The sequence below is a fragment of the Meles meles genome, chromosome 4, assembly GCF_922984935.1.
Source record: "Meles meles chromosome 4, mMelMel3.1 paternal haplotype, whole genome shotgun sequence".
NCBI lineage: Eukaryota > Metazoa > Chordata > Mammalia > Carnivora > Mustelidae > Meles > Meles meles.
Window position 1 is genome coordinate 107162948 of NC_060069.1, and position 23976 is coordinate 107186923.

Here is a 23976-nt window from a genome sequence, read left to right on the forward strand (position 1 = left end):
ATGACACATCAAGCAAAGAAACAGACCATGGCTTTTCTATCTGTCACTTCTCCCTAAACCAGAGCTAGTATGTGTGCCTTCCCTTTTCTGTTAACTCTTCTCTGATCTCCCTACCTTCTGGCAGTCCCTTAGCTATGTTCCCCCAGTGGGGTAGCCTGAACCTTGACCTTTGAACTGTTTCAATTCTTTGTGGTCTTACCTATGATCTTACCAATGGTCTCCCACAACACTTTCCCACTGAGAATATAAAAGAAAGGTATCCATTATGTTCCTATCATATTCCTCCTAACTGCACAGCAGTAATCATAGTATTCTTACTAGGCACGGTCAATCACCCCAGCTAATACAGTATCCCACTTTTCGGCCATTCTACCCCGGGCATGAAGAACCCAAATGACCTGTCTTAGTTTCTAATTTAGAAGTACTACATGGCATGTTACAGATGTTTAGTGTGCAACATACAGTGTATGTGTACCATACAGTGTACGTGTAACATACAGTACTGCCCTGTAGTACTGTTACAGTGTAGTACTGTAGGTTACACACTGTATGTTGCCTCCAGTTCTCAGGTACTAAAAGGGAGGATGAATGACACTAAAAGCCTCAGTGAGTAAAAAACTGAGAGTAGGGGCACCTGGGTGGCTCAGTGGGTTAAAGCCTCTGCCTTCGGCTCAGGTCATGATCCCAGGGTCATGGGATTGAGCCCCACATCAGGCTCTCTGCTCAGAAGGGAGTCTGCTTCCTCCTCTCTCTGCCTTTCTGCCTACTTGTGATTTCTGTCTGTCAAATAAATAAATAAAATCTTAAAAAAAAAAAAAAAACAACTGAGAGAATCTTTGTTAAAATTGTTAGATATCTTAGTCCCTCCTCTGTCCATGGTTCCTAGATCCACATCTTCTAACTGTGGGGACACAGTCCCTTATTTGGAACACTGCTTCACAGCCTACCCAGTCTTCTGTGAAGGAGCTATGTCATCATGTAGAAGGGGCCCTGGAAGATTGCAGGGCTACGTTTTCAGAGACCATTCCACCATGTTAGAAGGCTTGTGGCATCATTGATAGAAAACTTAAAAGAAGTGAGTTACATTTGAATTAGTCCATGACTTGCTTTCTTTGCTTTTGATCAAGGAACTCCCTTCAGAACCAGTTTGGGTAGGATAATGACTGAGTATGAAGCATTCAATAAGACTGCAGTTGGTAGTTCTGGCAAAGGCACAGCCAGGAAGAAGGGAAATACAGTCCTTTCTGTAACAGAAGCAATACATATAATCCAGCAAAGAGCTGACTTGTCTTTGCTAGGTGTGATGTCACATCAGAGACGTGGGCTGATCTCTAAGGCTGACAAAGTGCGCACTCAGCTGTGGCACAGCCTGATCTGCTTTGATGAGGGAAAGGCTGTGTGGTGGAGCCTACACAGAGTCTATCTAGACTCCTATGGCCGCCTTATTCATGTGCCATGTGAATGCTCACCAGAAAGCCTTCACTACAGAAGAGGCTCTCCATAACGTGACTAGGCATTGGTGGAATCAGTTCAGTTCAACCTCCTTCTCACTGCTTGCCAAGTGGGTCCGGAATGGTATATAAGCAGTCCGCTCATGCAATTTATTTGCTTAATAGAATTCCAGAAGGCACACTTTGTTGTAGATAGTGGATCCTTGATCATAGACTCTAAAACTTAAGTATCTTCTTCATAAATTCTATACTATTTATATACCTAGACACAACTTCTGAAAGGAATGCCCTTGGCCAAAGAAAACCAAATCTTTCTCAAAATCTAGGAGCTTTTATTGCAATTCTATTAGGATTTGCCACGGATAACATTCAGTATCCAGAACTGGATACTGTCACTGTGTAAATTTCTTCCAATGAGGAGGCAAACATGGACGGAAGTTACAATGAGACTCAATACCTGATTAAGTAATAATGTGTTAGGCAGCTTTTCTGGTACCAGCTCCATCCTTTCCATGGCTCAAGGTCCTGACAGGCAGACCTGTCACGGTTCCAGCTTCCATGAGGTGACCTCATCCCTAGGTTCCCATAGTATCAATTCCTTCACCATAGAAGTGACTTCCTATTGTCCCATGAGTTCTCACTATCTCATCCTTGATTTTCTAACTCCTTTATTACCTGGATGCCTACATTAAATTTCCTCTGTCGTAAATAATTGAAGTGGATGCTGCTATTTTCTTAGACTCTACCTATAAGCCAGCTAACTTTACTTACACTGGTCTCTGCAGGACTATAATCTACACATTTTTTTTCTCTGAGTATATAATGAGAATGTCTATCCTTGGCAAATTTTGGAATCCCCAAATTAAATAGCTCCCTGACCTCTTTTGTAAAGGCTAGAGTAGGAGGAGAGCCAGATGGTAGCATTTTGCAAACCCGATGCCTTCAAAATAGTTGATCCAAAGTAATACTACATCCTAGGATACTTTCAAGGGCTTGAGAGAGGCATATATGAATATTCATACCTTATTCTCAAATAGTTCCTTGGTTTAGTCATTGCAATACTGATGACAGTTGAAGAATGAAAGTTGTTCTTTATGTCAAAAAACTGGGTGATGGGCATTAAGGAGGGCATGTGATGTGATGAGCACTGGTTGTTATATGTAACTAATGAAACATTGAACACTACATCAAAAACTAATGATGTACTATATGCTGACTAACTGAACATAATAAAAAAACTAATGATGTACTATATGTTGGCTAATTGAATTTAAATTAAAAAAATAAGTAAAATTAAAAAAAATAAAAAGTAAAAACAGAAACAAACAAACAAACAAAAAATCCAATAAACAAAAAACAGAACTAAAAGGCTGGCTCATCAATTTAATTCCGTGTTTAATTTGAGCCAAAGATTTCTGCTTGTCTGACTATTTCCTGAGTCCTGAATATTGCGCTGCCTTTGGATTTCTGACCACACCCGCTCAGAGTCTGCAATCAGTTGCTTTCAGCATGACTCCTCCTAACTCTGCTGAATTTAGGGATCCCATTTTCATTGCATCTCTCTCCTCTGCTGTCTCCTCTGGCCTACAAAACCCAAAAGCAATGTACATTTTTAAAAGAATTCTGCAACCTGGGTCAGTAATCTGTTTCTCCTGGGAAGGAAGAGTCTTCTGAGCCCCAGGAACAGAACAACATGGGAGGTAGGTAGGCCAGACATACACATATATCCAAACTAATGTTTCCAGTTCTTGCAGTCTTTGAAAGCAAGAAAAGCTGCAGAATGACAGAGGCGCCAGGATTTAATGTCACCTACTGTAGGACAGCATGCAACAAAAGTTTGCACTAACCAAGTCATCAAACTTGAAATGAAAGCTGGCTGACGAGGCTGGCTCATTGAATAGAGACTGCCTGGTGAGTACTATAACAATGATTTCAGCAGATCTGAATTTCTGAAATTTCCTCTGAAATTTTTTCTGCACTGCACCCTTTGAGGCATGTATGTGCTCAATTTAAATTCATTTTTGTTGCTGAGAGAGTAATATTGAAGAGGGTTGGATATTGGGCTGTGTACAGTTGCCAGATAAAATACAGGATGTCCAGTTAAATTTGAATTCAGGTGAACTAATACTTTTATATTATAAGCATGTCCTATGCATTATTTGAGACATACTTAGGCTAAAGTAAATCATTCATTGATATGGCATTCAAATTTAACTGGGAATTTTGTATTTTTATTTGCTAACTCTGACATCTCTACAGTTGGGGGACATTTGGCAATAGTTCCTCTTCTTATAAAGGAGACTTAGCTGCATTTGGCAAGGGAGCATAAAGAAGCAGGTAAGAATTAAGGCTGTGGAGTGAGGGTGCCTAGATTTGAGTCACATTACTTCCACTTAATGACTGTGACCTTGGGCCAGGATTAGCTGCATAGGTTTGTGGCACCAGGTGCTTCATGAGCTTCTGTTCTCTTCTTTTAGGAAACAGCTATCCAGACACCCACAAATTCCCTCTGAGAAGAGGTCTGGTTGGACGACAGTAATAGGTTGATGAGAAAACTTGGCTACCACTTACCATGAACATTTACATTTCTGTCCCAGAACACAGAAGGGAGTCTTGCTGCCTTTCAATCCAGTAAGATTGAATGACTGATTCCAAATACTACCATTCTCTAGATATCATTGTATAGTACATGTAGCCCACTGTCAGTATCAGTAAGGGGTTGCCCCCCCCTTTTATAGGGGCAATAGGTAGGAACCCAGAATAACAAGCAAAATATAGATTCAGGGGAAGTACTCTAAGACTGCTCATGTCTCAAGCAAAGGCCACACAAACCAGCTTCTGAATGGAATAGGAGTGGTGCTCAAAACTCAGCCGTAGGAGCCTGAGGTCTTTGCCCCATGTCCCTGCCTGAGATGACCCTACCTTTTCTGCATCTGTGTCAAGTTTCTAAATCTTCCCTTTTTTGGGAGAGGGTGATGGCCAGCTTGAATCCAGGTCCTCTATTCCTGGATCAGAATGATTTAGGGATAGAGAGGGAATGATAACACAGCCAGAGTCTCCCAGGGAATTGATGTGAGCTGGGCACACACTCCAGCGTGATACTATTTTAAGTTCTGCCCCAGCAACTCTGTCAGGACTATTACAAGAAAATAATCAGAAATATAATAGATGTATGAACAAAGGCTCTTATTACAGTGAAGAACTAGGAGCAGCTTAAATGTCCAATAATAGGGGGAAGATTAAAATAATATGGGGAAATAAAATATAATATGTGAATGTACATTATTTGAGGTGACTTTAAAGTCTGGAATTGATATTCAACCTTATGGGAAGTTCTTGTATGAAATTTATAATCCTAGTCAAGCTTTTATGGTGAACCCTTTTCATAAAGACTGGTAGGAAATACACTTAAAACTCACTAGTCTTACCATCCTGAGATAATTTTCAGTTTCACAGTTAAGCAGCCCACATTCTTCTAGGAGTCTGGGAATTATTTTCTAAAATCAAGATTTCTGATTTATTATGAGTCATGCTACAAGTCACCTTTTAAAACAGATGTTGTTTCCTGAACTATTTGACGCCAACTCACTTTGATTCCCAAATGTACCACGTTCATCCCCACAAGTAATTTTCCTTGCAGTCAGCATCTGTGATCTCAAGATCCACAGAAGTACCACATCCTTCCTGAAACCTCAGCCAAATCCTAGTGATGTCACTTGCCACCTCCCTTTTCTACATCTTGTTTGTATCACTCATGAAACCTTTACGTGGTTCCTCTGTGGCTAGTTTCAAAATCATGGAAGAGTTTTCAAATTTCAGGGTAGGTGGAAGGAGGGGGAAAGGTGGATGGAAGCAGAAAGAGAACTGAAGATAGAAAAAACATAGACTATTCTAGTTTAAAGATGGTGGAGGGAAAAGACAACATTGGTAACCAAAATGCAACGTGATCCTTGATTAGGTCTTCCACCAAAAAATCGCTGTGGGGATTCTCAAATTGATGTGCATATGAATCACTGGATTCTTGTCAAAATAATGATGCCTAAACTTCTGGTTTATGGCTCAAACCTTAAGAAGTAACCATCTAAAGGATATTTTGAGAATTACTGGAAAACACTGGCTGTATTAGATAATACATCAATATTTCATTGCTTCAATGTGATAAGGGTAAAAGATTATCTGAGATAATTTCATTTGTAGGAGATATGTACTAAAGTGCTTGGGGTAAATGTCATGTTTGTATCCTACTTTCAAATGGTTCAACAACAAAATTATACATAAATATGTATATGAGAAACAAAGAAAATTGGATGAAATAACAACTGATGAATCTTGGTGAAAGGCATTCACTGTACTTCACCTCTTTTTTCTGGTTTTCAAAATCTTTAAAATAAAAAACTATGAAATGATTAGTAAAAATAATACATAGCCCTAAGCTATACCCCGTAAAAACTGAGTCAATCCATCTGGAGGGAGACCCAGGAGTTTATAATTTAACAAACCTTCCAGAAAGTTCCATTACGAGTTTTGCACAGAACACATTGAGAATAATGTCTAAGCTGTTAGTTGGGGGAGCACTGTTGTCTGGTGCTTCACATCCTTGATATGGCAAAGGTCTCCAGGTTTGAAATACTATCATAAACTCCAAGAGCTAAGTTCAGTTTGTCTAACAGCCTTTGCCATTCCCCTCATTTCATAATGGCACCATTCTTGCCTTAGGAAGCTTCCTTCCAGTTCACTTCCTTCCAGTTCAACACCCTCACATCCCTTACCATGGTGGGCACTTGTATTCGTTTTCTATGCTGCATAACAAATAATCCAGAAATTTAACAGCTTAAAACAACACATATTATCTCAGTCTTTGTAGGTCAGAAGTCCAGGCACAGCTGAAATGCACCTTGTGTTCAGGGTTTCACCAGGCTGTTATCAAGGTAAGCCAGAGCTGCTAGCCGGGAGTCCAGTTCCAAGCTCACTAACCACCTGCAGAATCTGCTTCCTTGCAGCTGTAGTACTGAGGACTTCAGCAACGAGAGCTCACCATTCATTCCCTGGCACATGGCGCTTTCCACAGCATGGCAGCTTGGTTCTTCATGGCCATAGGAGAGGGTCTCTCTATTTCAAGTCTCTGACCCTCTGTTAAAGGGTCACACCCACCCAGAATTATCTCCCTTATAGTTAACCAAAATCAACTGGTATGAGACCTTAAGGGCATCTGCAAAATCCTTTCACCTTCATCGTATAATACAACTGAATCAAGCCTTGACTACCTAATCATATTCATAGGTCTGGCCCACACTCAAGGGGAGGAAATTATACAGAGAGTGTATAACAAGGAACAAGAATCTGGGGCCGTCTTACAGTGCTGCCTATTACAGCATCTGTGGGAGCAGCCTTTCTGATGGTGTTCCTGGTGTTCAGACCCTTGCGTGGTCCTCTCGCACATTTTACCATGGTTGATCCATGTAAACCAATAGAATGAGCAGAAATGATATGCTACTTCTGAGATTAGGTTATAAAAGACATAGTGGCTTCCAACTAGTTTCTCTCTCTCGGATCACTCACTCTGGGGAAACTACCCACTATGCTGTGTGAGCAGCCTTGTGGAGAGGTCCACAGGAACCCTTCCACCTACAACCACGTTGATGAGTTTGGCAGCAGTTTTGCCCTGGCCAATACCTTAGTTGCAGCTCCATGACAGACCCTGAGCCAGAACCATCCAGCTAAGCAGCTTCCAGATTCTTGACCCTTAGAAATTCCATGAGATGATAAATAATTGTTATTTTAAACTGCTGAGTTTAGGGATGATTTGTTATGCAACAGTAGATAAATAATATAAGACCTGTACTAGGCCTGACTAATCTAGAGTGAAACATGCCTGTGTCTCCCTTCACTAAAATGGGAAAAGCATAGGCAGTAGTAGTTTAAAAGCCCACAAAGAGAAGAACAGAGATCAAAAGTAGGTTGGCCAGAGCAAGGGTAGAAAGGGTCCTTTTTTAGCTTCTGGGTAGATCACAGTGTGATTTAGTGCCATCCCTGCTATTCCAATATCATGAGCCAATACATTCCCCTTTTTTGCCCTTCATTTTTTTTTTTTTTTTTAAGATTTGTTTGAGAGAGAGCAGGGGAGGGGAGGGACACAGAGAGAGGGCAGAGAGAATCCCAAGCAGACTCCATGCTGGGCATGCAGCCCAACGTGGGACTCTAGCCAAGAATCCTCAAATCATGACCTGAGCTGGACCAAGATTGGATGCTTAACCAACTATGCTACACAGTTGCCCCTTTTTTTGCCTTTTGAATTCAGAGACTTCCAAAGTACATTTAGGTCTGCTGAACACATTTTGACCCTCTCTCTATCTCCAACAAGTGTAAATTTATAATGATATGCAATCAGTATATGCAAATCAGCCAAATTCAGTAATTTGTCTTTCTTTCCCCTCTTGATGGCTGTGATTAAGTTGATTTGAATCTGGTTTCTGTCACTTGCAACCAGGAGTTTTGACTCATAAAAGCCCTCTGTAAGATTTGTTCCATGCCTTACTCTGGTCATTACTTTTTAAATGACATCTTTCTCTCCAAGGTCATGTTGGCTGGTCCTAAATCACATGCTAGGTCATGGTTTTTAGGTTCTCTGGAAAATCAGTTTTATGTACTTGTGTTTCTAAGAAAGTTCCTATGGCATTTTTTTTTCCCCGGGGAAGCCTTACGATGTTGAGAATATAGCAATTTGACTAAATGATCTACATTTATTCCAGGGTAAATTTCTTCTGTAGTATATGGCATTTTTCTTCCTAACTTAGCTAATCAAACTCTCTGGGTACTGAGCTAACTATTCATGCTGAAGCAGCCCTAGTCATTGTGAAAAGAAACACAATAAACAAATCTCACACAGAAATCAAGCAAAAATTCCGAGTTCTAAGATGCCATTTCTCCATACTTGCAGCTCTCAGCATGAAAGAGTCTGTAGAGACCCCACACTTAACCCATAATTCTGCCTTCTCCCAATTCTGAATGACAGGTTTAAACAAACTGGGATAAAGATCCCTTCAGTGAGTTTCCTACCCCTATGATAATCCTACTCTGATTCTTTTCACCCAACACTACTACTAAAATGACAGATAATGCATTTAAGCTTCATAATCATTAGACAAAGTCTAAGTGCCTCTCCTAACTGCCCTTCCCCACATAATTCTAAGTTTTACCATTTCCCAGAATAATACAGCGCTTTTAAAGTCTAAATTCACCCTCAATATTATTCTTTCTTACCAAATCAATTTACCTTAGGCTGGTGACCATTCACAAAATCGCCCTTGGAAAAAACTGAAGTTATATAATCCTATTAATGGTGTTTATCCTTTGCTTTAATACATTAAGCATTCAGGGCCTGAGCTAAGGGGAACTGGCATAAATAGTAATTTACATTGTGCCCCCTAAAGAATATTCTCACTCTACCACATCCATTAATATCAGAAACTAAAACCAGACCGCTTAGATTCTAAAACTGTCTTTTGCACTTAAACCCATGTACCATTGGCCAAATTGCCCAACTCTTCTGTGTTTTACATCTGTAACATAGGGATAATAGTAATACCCATCTCAGAATCCTTGTTGTAAGACCTTAATGATATTTGGGAGACACTTAACATATGACCTGGTGCACAGTAAGGGTTAAAGAGCCAGCAGAGATCACATTGAAATCTGATTACGCAGAAGGTACTTCAGCACCGTTCAACAGAGGTATCCCCATCACATCTCATGTAGCATTAGTACTCCTTTACCTGCTGTGCAGATGAAATTAAAGTGACCCCATACATTAGTACCCCATATGACTAAAAGAATAAAACATAATCAGTCCTCTTTGCAAGAAAATATTATCCCAGCTGAAAATTATTTCCGTAACATTTTTGCAAATACAAAGTCTGGTCTGGGTCACAAAAAAAAAACAAACAAAAAACAAAAAAAAAACCCCAAAAAAACAAACCAGACACTCAGGGACAAAATAACAATCAAACACACAGAAATAACTCAAAATAAAACTCATAAGCACTTCAGATGTTGGAGTTTTAGATATACACTTTAAAACAACCATGCTTATTTTGTTCAAGGAAACAAGATAGAGAATTTTGGCAGAAAACTAAAAACCATGATAATAAAGGACCCCACAGAAACTAAAGGAAATGGGAGATGACAACTGAAAATAGCAACAGTTTAATAGATCAGTTTAACAGCTGTGTAGGTAGTCAAAGGATTAGTAGCTTGGATTATTCATCGGTCACAAAGAATTATCTAGAATGAAGTAAGGAGAAAAAAAAGAATAGAAACATTAGGAAGGTAAGAAACAGGATACAGTGAGAAGGCACAATGTAAGTGGAACTTCGGAGGTAAAAAGAGAGTGGGTAAAAAGAATTATTTCAAGACATGATGGATGAGAATTTTCCAAAACTGAAAGCCATTAATTTACAGACTCAAGAAGCCCAACAAACCCTAAACAGAAAACAACCATGTACCTCATGGTGAAATGTTAAAAACCAAAGAAAATCTTAAAGTAGTCAGAAGTAACAACAACAACAACAACAAAAGCATACTGTCTCCAAAATAACAATCAGGCAGACAGCCAACTTTAAAACAGAGTTAAGAGAAGTCAGAAAGGATTAATATCTTCAAAGTGCTGAAAGAAAATACTCCCAACCCAGATTTACAAGTTTAGCGAAAATGTATTTCAAGAAAAATAGGATGAAATAATTTTAAGACATGAAAAGAATTTGCAACAAATAGATCTGCACTAAAAGAAATACTAAAGGCATGTTTCACAGACAGAAGGAAAATGATAACAGATGGAACTAAGATTCAGGAAGGAATGATGAGCAATGTAAAGGGGAATATGGGACAAACTTAAGGAAGTGGACTGATGATGAAAATGTTCAAAATACAGACAAAATTAAAGGAAATAATAATACCTTGAAAGTTTACAGGGGGATAATGGAGTTGAAGTATCTAAAAGGAATCTAAGGTGCTTCCACTGTTCATGAAGAAAATAAAGTAACAATTAATACAAGACTTTAAGAATCCCCCCCCAGAGGTGGGATTGGGAGAGGGGGAGCGGGCTATGGACATTGGGGAGGGGAGGCGAACCATAAGAGACTATGGACCCTGAAAAACAACCTGAGGGTTTTGAAGGGTCAGGGGTGGGAGGTTGGGGGAACAGGTGGTGGGTGATGGGGAGGGCACGTTTTGCATGGAGCACTGGGTGTTGTGCAAAAAGAATGAATACTGTTACGCTGAAAAAATTAATAAAAAGGGAAAAAAAAATTAAATCATGCCATTTGCAGCAACATATAGACCTTAAGAGTATTATGTTAGGTGAAATAAGTCAGACAGAGAAAAACCAATACTATATGACCTTACATATATGTGGAATCTCAAACAAAGAACTCATAGATACAAAGAATGATCAGAGGTGGAGGTTGGGGGTAGATAAATTGGTGAGGGTAGACAAGAGTATAAATCTCTACTTTGAAGATGAGTAAGTTCTGAAGATAAAAATATACAAAATGTTGCTAAGAGTTAATAATACTTTATTGTATATACGTAAACTGCTAAAAGAGTAGATTTAAAAGTTCTCAGTACACACTAAAATTATAACTATGCGAGTTGCTGTCAATTTGTGGTCATCATTTCACAATATACATCAAATCATTACGTCGTATGCCTTAAACTAATACAATGTTAAGCATTAGGTTTAATGCTTTAAACTAATACGGTGTTAAGTGTCAATTATATCTCAGTAAAACTTAATAAAAGCTTTGAAATTTAAAAAAGTAAAAAAAAAAAAAAAAAAAAAAAAAAAAAGAATCCCCCCCCAAAAAAAGTTTGTCATAATCTTGTGGTTAACCAGGAAAAGAACTGCAAAAAAAGTGTGTAAGTTCCAAAATAGTACAGGAAAACAAAACAAAACAAAACAAATGTGGAGTAAAGGCCAGAAAGAAGGACATTTGGAGGAAACAAACAAACGAACATAAAATAGATGGGACAAATAGAAAGTACCGAGTAAGCCTGACTCAAAACAATTCATACTACACAACTCCAATTGTCTGAAATTCTAACAGAGGCAATTCTGAACAGGCAAAACTAAAACTAGGATGCACACTTAAGTAGTACAACTAAAGAAAAGTAGGGAAAGGATGATTATAAAAGTTCAGAAGAGATTTCCTTTGAGGGAAAGAGAGATGGTGGTGATTTGGAGTGGACATGAAGGTTAGAAGAATGTTCATTGCTTAGCTAACTGATGGGCTTTTGTTTTGTGCTGATTCATTTAACTATATGTATTTTGTCACTTTCTCTGTATTTATTTTATTTCTACAAAAATGTAGAGTATAAGGTACATCGAAATGTGCTGAGATGATATAATCCTCAGAAAGATATGGTTAAATAAAGCACTGAACAGCAGAAATAGTATGCTCTTGTTAGTAATATAAAAGCTTACATACTTGTATACAGGCTTGTGTTCACACAGATCATTTTTTAAGACATACAGAATAAATTTAATCTAGCCCCTCCTTCTAAGAGGGGAGACTAGGACTCTGGTATTTATAGAAAGAAGGGGTAATTTTCATCCAGATTCTTTTACTGTGACAATAATTCTTGAATTATTTTTTTAATAAAAAGAAATTTCACCAACCTATAAATCAATTTTGAAAAAACAGGGTTACTATTGGATGAAATCATTATTTTTAAATTAACAATTGCATTTTGAAATCTTAAATTTGGCATGTATAACCAAGAATTTTAAATCATTGCTAAATTTGTTCAAAAGATGAATCAAATTTTCATAACCTATAAGGGAAGAAAAGTGGCTTTTATTTTAAACAGACACCCATGAAATTGATTGTCTTTCCATTTCCCTCACACAAATGCAGCAGAGATAGGTATGGATAATTCATTTTCATTTCAACTTGTTTCTAGAATATTGGTATAAGTCTCTATCTGCATTACAATGGAGTGCTACTAAAAATAGGAAACAAACTTAGGGTAAACTGAAAGGCTGAATTTAAGAATCTGCCATAAATCATAAAATTGTACCGTAAAGTCTTAGTCATATGAAGAGTGAATCATTATCTAATAACAAGGATAATTTGAGTTGCCAGAGTGATTAGAACTAAATGCAAAATACGTTTAGGGAATTCAGCAATAAATACAAAGTTAACATCCATTGTTGAAAAGGTGTGAATAAATGAGCCATCCAGGACTTTTGGGTTAAGACAGCAACCTCAACACATGCTTTTAATTTTGTTTCTTACCTCAAGTCAATAAAAATATAGAAAATGTTTTCTTAAAAAGAGAAAGATACAAATCAGAGAAAGGGGTTGGGGGAGACAGTAAGATTTTGGAAACCAGAGATATATGGGCAAGTACAAACTGACTTGGTAGATCCAAGAAAATTAATCTCTAGCTAGTACTGGCAAAATGTGAAAGCCAACCAATTTATATACAGAGTGCCCAATAAGCACAGGAACTGTCTTTGGAACTGGCAGTGAAAGGAAGAGTAAGAAAAGCTTCTGAAAGCTATTTCTTATAGCCATGCTATGTGGATGGCCTGGACCGTCTCTTAGACTACATATTTGTGCTCCCACCACTTCATCTGCTGAAACCCTACTAACCAGTGTAAAGGTATTGGGAAATGGGGCCCTCCTGATGGCATTAATGCCTTTATGAGAAGAAAAAAGCATATTTCTCCCTTTCTACTCTCCATCATCTGGGGATACACTAAGAAAATATCCATCTGCAAACCAGGAATAATGCCCTCATCAGACACTGGACCTGCCAGGCCTTTATCTTGGACTTCTCAACCTCCAGGACTATGAGAACTGTTTTCTTTTTGTTGTTTGTTTGTTTAGACCACCCAGTCTATGCTAATTTGTTATGGGAGCCCAAGCAGACTAAAACACCCTTCCAACAAACAGGTGGGATATCTAGACTGATGACACCATACACATATTAAGAGATAGAAAAAATTGTATTATGTCATGAGACTTTCTGGGCAGAACAGGTCAGAACCCAGCATGGTCTAGAATTGGCTGAGTGTCTTGAGAGTGAGAGAAAGTGGCTCTGGTTATTATCATGGTGAAGGGGTAGAATGATAGGAGAATTCATTCCCAGAATTGTTTGAACTTCCCTCCAGCACCAAAGGAAGGAATGCCCTGGCTTTCTTATCAGCTTGCCTAAATGGAGCAAAGTGGGGAAGGAGTAAACTGAGGCTTGAAAGCTCTCAGCAAAGTTTTTTAAAATGGAAACAGATTTTCTTATACTATTTAAGAAGCTAAACCTTGAAGATCCCCTCCTCTACTCCATTTTGCTGAGTAATTCCCCCTCCCAACTCTGAGAAAAATCTGGAAGCTTGTTCTCTGGAGAAACTAAAAGCAAGAAGTCTGGACTGATGATTCAGGCACACATCAGAATTAGGGTAAAAGATAGGATTGTGGGATCAAAAGTACACCTAATGCTGAATAAAATATCCTCTACTGCCAATCTCAATTACTCTCCAGTGAACTCAGGTGATAAGCACGGCCCATATTTTAAGCTCTCAGAACTTCTAAAGAGCTTTTTAGGTCCTTCATACTTAATGTTAAGCAGAAGCTCAAATATTATGAGATATCTGAGGAAAGCTCCTACCATGGAAGATAGAAATTAAAAATTTTTTAAAATTACTAATTTCCTTCACAAAAAATGGCATCTTGAAGTAGATAAAAAATGCAAGGGATGGAGGAGACGGAAATCAACATGACCAAATGAAATAAAATTATCATCATCCTCAGAGGAATAAGAAAACACTGCACCCATGAAAGAAGAGCAGGAAGCCATTAAAAACTAAGAAAACAGAATTTATGGAATTAAGAACATATCAAGTGCAGTCATTTAGAGGGTTAGGAGATGAAGTCTGGGAAGTCTCCTAGAAAGTGGAGCAAAAAGACAAAAAGGCAGAAAAATAGGAGAAAAGGAGATAAGAAAATGGGATGTCAACCCCAGAAAAATCTAAGGAAAAAAAAAAAAGAAAGAAACAGAGTATAAAACCAAATTGTTCAAGAAAATTCCCCCAGAAAAATAGGACAAGAACTGCTATTACTGGAAAAAAGGTTCACTGAATAGAAGTAGTAGATGAAAATAGGTACACAAAAACATCTATAATTTCCGATCACCAGCGAAAAGAAGATTCTACCAACTTGCAGAAAGAAAAAGCAGATCAGAAAGGATCAGGGATCACAACAGCTTCAGACTTTGCAGCAGCATCATTGCCAGCAAAAGGAAAATGGAGTAATATCCAGAAACTTAAAGGACCTATACTTATTCAATTCCCAAGACTTGTGCCATTCGCAGACACCCAGAGTCTCAAAAAAAAAAAAAAAAAAAAAAAAAAATTACCATCCATCCTCTTTCTCAAGAAGCTGCTGGAAATGTGCTCCACCAAAATAAAAACATAAACCAAGAAAAACAAAGACATGGTACAGGCAATATGAGTTCCAAATGGGATAAGGATGAAGGGATTCCTAGGAGGACAATGAACAGACATCCCGAGACGCTAGCTGGAAACTAGACCACATGGGAGCAAAGTGAATCTAGACAGACACGCTATAGGATATACAACCGTGACCCCCACTGCTTTGGTTTAGTTTAAAAAAAAAGAAAGAAAAAGAAAGAAAGAACAAAACAACAACAACAAAAAACACCTAGAGGAATGCCCTGGAGAGCCTGGCCCAGACAGAATGTGGTGATCTTGACAATTTGCTCATATATGTCCTGCTCTTTCCTTCAGGTCGTGCAGCCTAAAATGCATGTGAACAGTTATTTCACCCCACCAAAGTTTTCTGCTTCCATTTAGTTCCGAGAGCTGCAACAAGGCCATGGTGGGCTCTGAAGCAAAAAAAACCCAGGGCAGTTCACTTCACTCCCACTGATCATGTTTAGTACCTGTTTCACACTATAATTCTTCCAAAGTCAGAGACTGTGGTGAGCCTCAGATTCCCTAGAGCTCATGCATGGCCTCTTCCACTGACCCCACAAAGTCCTTTTGTAAACTCCCAGGAAGCAGAAGCCTAAGACCCACAGACTATTGAGTTTACCTTGCTCACACAACTAGCTCTGTATTGGTCACCCTGCGGGAGGGGAGGTGTGGAAGAGGAATGTTGAGAAGCAGCAAACACAAGAGGGTTTTAAGTTCTATTTCAAAAGTTGGGTGGAGGATTTAAAGTGGTTTTATTTTTTAAATTGTTGAGGTTTTTCTAAATAAAAATTTACATTGTGCACATAACATTACATGCAGAAAATAAAGGGAAAAGAAGTTAGCCAACTCATACTGTAATGGTTGGACTATAAATTGGGAACAGCCTTCTTGGGTGGTTTTCTGGCAATGAATAACAAAAAATCTTAAAATTGGGGATGATTTTTGACCAATTCTACCTCTAAAAATTACTTTGTGAAAAGCTGGACAATGCCCAAAGTACACAGAAAGGCTTTGCTAAATCAGAAACTAACAGTTAAAAATTAGGAACCAAAAAGACCCACTCTTGCAGAATTTATTAAGACAACAGGAATATTCATGCCATTGACCATTTTGCAGTCACTAAATATGGTGCATTTCACATTAATTGTAATGTGATAAAGTTCATATTACATTGTAATTTACTTTAAAATACCAAAGCATGGACCATGTGATGTGCGTATGCCCTGATTTAATCTCCTTCGCAGGGGTAATTAGTTAATATTTGAAGAACCCTGTTCAGTGCGTGTACTCCAGGGGACTGACAGTGCTGTAGAAGCAGCAATGGCAGCACTTGAATGAGAACAAGCTCCAGTAGCACTGGAGGGTCTGCTAACAAGGATAAGAGATGCTCAAAATATGTTTACATTGGTGAAAACTACTAACACATCTGCTCTTGCATGAACAGGAGTATAATAGAAGCCTAGACCCAGAAGAGCTGTTGGCACTAGAATATATCAGTGTTTGCCTTTAAGTCGACTTGTTTTGCAAGGAACTTTGGGTACCTTTGAGACAGGTGCTGTAGTACTTCCCCAAGCTTCCGGGAACAGGTTTTATGACTCTTAATGGCCACGTACTAAATGTAAGATTTGGAGTACTTCGGAGAAACTGATGCCGAGATAGGATTATTGCAGATTTACTGGGGGAATATACCCAGGATGGAAAAGGAGAAGAGGGCTGAGCAAGGCAGGGAGAATCTTGAGGTGATGAGGAAGGTCTGGCATTTCCGAAGGAGCCAGGGAAGGAAGGAAGATTAGGTGGGAAGGTTTCATATTACAACGGGGCTCCCTGAAAATTTTAGCCCATCTGATAGGGAGTTCCTATGCTAACGTCGCCCATCGCTGGAGTCACTCACGTTGCAGCAAAGGACCCGCATTAATACCCCCAACCATGCTCAGTGATTGGCGGAGCAGCTACGGGAAGCACGATGTCAGTGTAAATGAGGCCATATGTCCAGAGGCACAGCAGCTGGCACTGGCAGTCAGCTATGCTCCCCACAGTAGGAACCTTGATTATTTTCATGACTGCCACACTACGCATTGCAGAATTCAGACTGCAAACCACCTAGAAAAGAATTTTGAGATTATCACCCTCACTGATCATCTAATCACTGGAAACAGAACTAGGAAAGAAAGTCTGATGGTTGTAAAGTGGCCACATTTGCTGAAATTTATTCTTAACGATATAGTTTGAAGTGTGAGGGGGACAGGGGGATGGGTTGTTCGTGTAAATATAGGATGGTCCCAGCCTTTGTTTTTAAAGTCAATTGCATCCAATGGCAGGATTTTTTTTTAAAGTATTTTACTAGCTACCACTGTATTTCTTTTAGGGACTTCGCCACCTTCTCAACCAGGCCCTAAATCCCCTATGAAACCATCTTATCAAGGCCTTTTCCTAAGATCCTATGAATAAGAAATAAATAGATATTTGGGGTATAAGAGGACATAAAGAATAAAAGAACTAGTGTGCCTGGGTGGCTCAGTTGGTGAAGCACCTGCCTTCAGCTCGGGTCATGATCCCGGGGTCCTGGGATTGAGCCCCGCATCGTACTCCTTGTTTGGCAGGGAGTCTGCTTCTCCCTCTATCTCTCCCCACTGCCTGTGCTCTCTCTCTCTCTTTCTCATGCTCTCTTTCACATTCTCTCTCTCAAATAATTAACTAAATAAAAATCTTTTAAAAAAAGAAGAAGAAGAAGAAGAAAAGAGCTAAGGAACAGAGAGAGAGAGCAAAGTAACCAGGTGTTCAGAGGCCAAAGGACTTTATGCTGTCTTTTGAGTGTTGATCTCATGAGTGAGAGAATGAGGAAAAAGAGTGACATGCCACGTAGGGATAGGGAAGTATCTACAAAATGAAGAAATGATAATCAAGGTTGACAAAGTCCCTGAACAAAGTTCCAGAAACCTTACGACATGCAGTAATTTCCCACATAACTTGGAGAGTGGTGAGGAGTACAGCTTAATGTGAGGTAGACTGAGGGTCACCACAACAGACACCTTAGTGAAAAATATACACACACAAAATATATGTGGATAGAAAATATTTGATAGCATGAATAAAATGTTACTACTGTCTCTTTACAAGACAAAGTTATGATTTTTTAATCTGCATTTTCTAATTTTTCTACAATGAACATTAATCAGTATAATATAAAGAAAAAGATATTGGAAAAAATAATTTTAGTAACTGCTTATTTCCAAGAATTAGACTGAACATTAGCTAAGTCAATGTTTTCAGCACAGTCTCCAACATAATTGGTCAATTATAACAAAACAACAAAACCAAAAACAAACAAACAAACAAACCCCAAAACCCTCCATAGAAAGGTCGATCTACCCTATAACCCATGGATGTATTTTGCAGCTATATCATCGTGGAAGGCATACTTTGTATGCCATGTTAGTCAAAGTAGACCTTTTTTTTTTTTAAAGATTTTATTTATTTGAGAGAGAGCATGAGAAGGGAGAGGGTTAGAGGGAGAAGCGGACTGTTTCTTAACCAACTGAGCCATCCAGGCACCCCCAAATTAGACCTTTTAGTTAAGATTTTTTTTCCCAGGCCTGATAATAATTGGCTGTTCCCTCTCTGAAAGCCCTGTGACTAGACCCATCTCTGCTTTGTTAGGAGGTCTTAAGGAAAAGATTGCTCCAATAAGGTCTAAATTAAAAACTGACTCTGGTTAAAGCTACCACTTTTCTCAAGAAGCAATCTCCTTGGAGAACAGGCTACTTCACCCTCTCAAGGACAGGATGACAGGATTCTATTGGCAAACTTATGTACTATCATGTAAAACTACCAAAGTATACCTTAATGTCTGAGACGTGGAGGTATTTTCTTCTTCCTTCCCTGCCACTCATACCTCCCTCTTGCCAGCTTAATATCTAAAACCTGTGGCTCCATCTTTAGTCATCAGCGGCTAGCACTTTAGACCCCTACTAGATGGTAGTGAAGAACAGTTGTACATGTTAAAAAATACACCTGGCAGAAAGAATGTCACAGATTCTAACTTCATGCCATATATATATCCACCCCTACAGGCTTACGTTCTATCTTTGGATCAAGCTAGATCACTGGAAGATGATGTGTGTTACCACTGGCCACAGTGTCTTCCTGTTAAAAACAACAACAACAAAACACCTCCCCTTCTTCCAGAAGGCACTGCCCTATTCCAGGATACATGATTTGGTGAGAGGAATGGGGGCCAGATTTCAATGTCATGAGAGATCACATGAACAATCACATGAGCTAAGTGCCCCAGTACACTGTCCGGGGTAGCCATGATTTATATGCTTAGCAGGCCCTACTTTAGTCTCATGAGAAAATCCTGTCAGCACATTAGGCTTTAACTCTAAACTTTTACTCTCTTTGAGTCCCTCCAGCCATGTTTGTTGAGGGTCTTATGTAGACCCATGTTTCCCAGCTTTTTGGGTTTCATGGACCAGTTAAAAATTAAAAAAAAAAAATTTTTTTTCCTTGGGAACTGACAAAGGATTGCCAAGTTTTACTTGAAAAAAAATAAGACAAAGTATATAATTTACTGAGCACTGTTATTTTAAAATAAAGGCCAATATTTCTCAAGAAATAAAGGCTGTCAAGTAGAGCTACTTACATGGTCATCACCTGCCTTTCCTGTGCGTACCGTCTCCTGCAGGCACACGTGGCTTTCTGCACAATCTCCAGCGCACCCAGCCACTTCTCCTTCTGTTCCTCAGCTGAACTGGTGCCTACTCATCTTTCAGGTCTCAGCTGGGGAAGAAGCTAAGCAAACTTAAGAGCTTAGGAATTGCTACTCTTTCATCAATTGATTTAAAAGACAATTGGTTATATATCCATAGGTTTAATATTCATCACACTTACAGACGGAGCTTCAGGAGAAGAGCACTCATACCTACATAGCTTCGTCTCTAACACCCGACACAGATCTGACTACATAATATGTGCCTAAATATTTGTTTAATGGATTAAACCAACGTCCCTTACATAATGTCCTCTCTTAGAGATGTGACTTTTGAACCAGAAGAACTTGACCCCTTTTTTGGAATGTTAAACATTATATAATTTGTTTTCTGCCTTTTCCTGCTTCCGAGAATCTTGAACACAGGCTTATATTCCACCATGGCAACTATGTTGACTCTTCTGGTTGGAGTATTTACTCTGTTTCCTCTTTCGTATTTTTTCTTATTATTTTACCCTTATTATAAGCTGTTCTAAGCTGTTTCAAATTCCTTTTCGGAAAGACACATGGTGTAAATAAATAAATAAAAGCCTTAGAGTGCAAGAGCTCACCTGCTCCTGAAATAAAATGCTGACATTTCAAATGTTCCTTATTGTAAAGGTTAGATGATTAAATATATTCCTCTTCTGCTACCTTAGATTACCCAAATAAACACCAACCGCATGCAGACCACACAAATAGATCAGGCTTTTGAATGGAGGTGGTTTTAAAAGACAGGTATATATTTAAAAAATCAAGAGAAAAGAAAATGCAAGGTATAGCACTCTCATTTAAAAACATACAAGCAACCTTAAAAAAACTACCATGTATACTTTTACTTATGCTTACTATGTGCCCTTTAAAAATATTAAGAAAAGTCAGCTCCAATTCTTTCCAAAGATTTTTTTTTTTAAGACCTTATTTATTTGGCAGAGAGAGAGAAAGAGAGAGTGCACAAGCAGAGGGAGCAGCAGGCAGAGGGAGAAGGAGAAGCAGGCTCCCTGCCAAGCAGGGAACCCTATGTGGGACTCAGTCCCAGGACCCTGGGATCATGGCCGGAGCCGAAGGCAGACACTCAACTGACTGAGCCACCCAGATGCCCGTCCAAAGATTTTCGAGGAGCATTAAGATTATTTTCTCCGATAAAAACCAGCTTATATAGGTCTGCTTTTAACATTCAAAACTGTAGATTGGCAAGTACTACTTAAAACAGGGCCACATATCATTTAACTTTTAATTCTGCATTATACTCTAATAAAATAGATTTAACACAAAATGTACATAGGCTAATACTCCTTAATTGACTCAATTACTCATATAAAACATAACACCTGTGGTCTCTGGCAGCACTTTATTATCTCAAAAGAAAGACCCTAAGTTTCCAAAAGAGAAAGTTCCCTCCATAAGAGAAATCATCTTATCTAATAGCATGTCTGCACAAGCAGGTTAGCATCCTGGAAGTAGAAAGCCTCTGGGGATGCTAGCCAGCTTCATCCTCTCACATGAGATACACTGTAGCAGAAGTTAACAGACTTGCCTAAGGTAACAGAGAGGATGAGCCGCAGTTGGACTAAGTGCTTCCTCTGCACCTGTAGCCCCTGCAGGGAAAACTAACCACCTGGGAGGACCAACAGAAGAAGAGTCGGGTGGCAAAGGAGAGCTTAACAGTCTACAGAAGGCAGGCCAACACTTGCCCTGGGCACGTGCTTAAACTCCAAGAGGCTATTAGCTCCGTTCTATGTAGTAGGAGGCTATATTCTCTTAGTCATATCTGAGAACTTTCCAACTGTCAAGTTTTTGCCTTTGGAACCACACAGAATATATTCAGTGTGCATAGCACTTGATAGAACACCCAGTTCTCAGTTCTGAATTCCAGGTTCTTCTAAGAGCAGGCAGGTAAGAGAGTGCATCCGTGTGCCACCTCGAATTTTATTTCACAGGCTGAGAGCCTCTAACAGAAGGCTTAATGGTAGTACAAAAGCAACATTTTCAACCTGTGTGGGAAAATAAGGGCATCTGTCCTTCTGAAGAGCTGAAAAGTTTTGGCACAGAACCTGGCATCTTTCTTGGTGGCACAGCAAACTTTGTATTCAAGTGAGTAAGGGGAGAAGTCCCAACCAAGAGTGGCAGGCTCCTTTCATAGTGAGGATACCTGAGTCTTGTGATACCAGTAGGTGCTGTAGCAGGAGGCAGGTGAGATCACAGGCTCTGCAGTCAGGTCTTGTTTTTTACTTCCAGCTCCAAAATTTACTAGATACAGGACTTTGAGGATAGGTCACTTTTGGAATGGTATCCTCACTGGTAAAATGGAGGTTGGGCATAGCAGTGGATACAAATGGTCTTGGAATCCTCACTACACCTTGATGAAGTAAATGCCTAGCTCTATACTCGCTGGTATACATAGTTTTCATATTCTACTACCCCCTCCTTACCTTCTCTGGTCTTTCCAGATTCTCTCCTAACAGGAGCATGCAGAAGGGAGTGGTGGGAGTTCCAGGTCTGGACCCCTTGCATCTGGCACCAGGACAAATTCCTCCCCTTCTCCTGCCAAACTCTCTCACACTCAACAATATTCCTATCCTCTTTACAAATTGAGAAGGACTCAGTTAAAAGGGGAAGGAATCCATAACATGGCTAAAGGCAAGCCTAAGGATGTGGAAGCGGAGGAAATTTCTTTTTTTAAAGAGAACAGGGCTATGATTCATTTTCCTTGTGGTAACAAAAGACTAGGTGCTCACAAGAACACGGAAAGTGGCTCCATGGCTTCCCTCCCCAACCCTGAATTTTTTTCTCATTTAATCTAGTTCTCAGTGTAGGTATTTTCAAGGACACATTCCCTGGGCATGTGCTTAATACTCGTTAGTACAACAGTTGGCCAACTTGCTAGTAATGTGGGCACAAAGACAAAATCAGTCTGTGTCCCAGGTAGTTCATGCTTGACTTCTGCTAGGAACAGCAAACACTCAGATGAGAACATGATACCCGCTCTGTAAAGCCATCCATGGTCCTGCAAGGATAATATTTAATTGTGTCTCGCAAATTAAGAAAGATTTAGTGGGCGCCAGGGCAAAAAGGAAGGGGCTTTCATGAAGTCATTTTAACCCTGAAAAGAGGTATGATGAAAGTCATTCCCAAACACCCCAGGCTTCAATTTTTACACAAGTAAATTAGGATTGGTTTGTCTAAAGTCACAGAGATTGGTGTCCATATGGCAAAGAACCAGACCTTACTCCTAATCAAGTCTTTTGACTAGTGTGTGGCTGTCCCTTACACTACACACATAGCCTGTAGGGACACCTGCAGCACTTAGTAAACCTCTTATTCCAGTCATGCTGCAGCAACCAGCTCTGCAAAAGCTTCAACCAGTTGAGTGCAGATGGAGCCTGAAGCGCCTTGCCCTGACACTACCCCGGTGCCTAGAAAGTTCGGAAGTGGAAGTGAGGCAGTGGCAGGAACTCTCTCACTGTGTTTCCCTGCATGAATGCATGCACAATCCAGAAATATGAAGGAGGTAATGCCCATGAGGGGACTGCAGGGGGTGATTAAACAGTTTGGAGACACACTTCCTAATGCTCCTGAGAAGTCCCAAAGGGTGGAACACAGTCACGGGAGGTGGTGACCTCATCAATAATGCATCACTGTGTTGACTTTTCTTCTTTCATTCCCAGTTTGACTGCCCTTGAGCTGCAGTCCTGCTGCTTGCCCTAGTCCCTGTTGTAGCCTGCTTTCCCTGAAAGCAGAGCCTAATATCATCACTCTCAAGGTCTCATCCTTCCACCCTCCCCACAAATGGTTCAAGGATGATTCTTCATGATCTAAAAGTCATTGGGGAACTTTATTTTCATTTTTGTGATAAAGTGACCTATATTCTGAGTCTCATGGATGACCACTTTAAAAAGTGGCTACACAACGTCAGTATCAATGTTCCTTTGTTTGGCATTAAGTTGTACCATATTGTCCCATGTTGATAAGGACAGGGGCAGATAGTTTTTTATCAAAGGAAGACAAAGTGACATACCACATGGACAGTGTCACCAGTAGCTTAATTCTACTTAATTCTGTACTAAAAATTATTTAATACTGAGGATACGAGAGAATTATCCCCCCAAAGGAGAGTTATGTATTATTCCAGTCTGAGAAAAATTGCCTTCATATAATTGTCTCAGTTTCTATTTCTAGTCTTAAATCAGACTTGCATTTCTAATCGCCCCAGGTGTTTTCACTCTTAAACTCTTGGGGCTCCACAATCACCCAGTCAAAAGCACACTATCCTCTTTTTTGCGTTAATA

General features: G+C 39.5%; 1 protein-coding gene across 9 annotated transcripts in view; it reads right to left on the reverse strand.

Moving 5' to 3' along the window:
* HHLA2 (HERV-H LTR-associating 2) overlaps positions 1–23976 on the reverse strand; it is a 90820-nt gene that overhangs the window by 26976 nt on the left and 39868 nt on the right. For 2 of the 9 annotated variants that reach the window (XM_046001588.1, XM_046001583.1), the window contains exon 2: positions 19583–19731. The exons of 6 other annotated variants lie outside the window; for them this stretch is intronic. The gene's annotated coding sequence lies outside the window, so the exon portion shown is untranslated. Of the gene's footprint in view, positions 1–16831; positions 17041–19582; positions 19732–23976 lie in introns of all 9 variants that reach the window. One more of the 9 variants, XM_046001584.1, reaches the window with a different exon arrangement.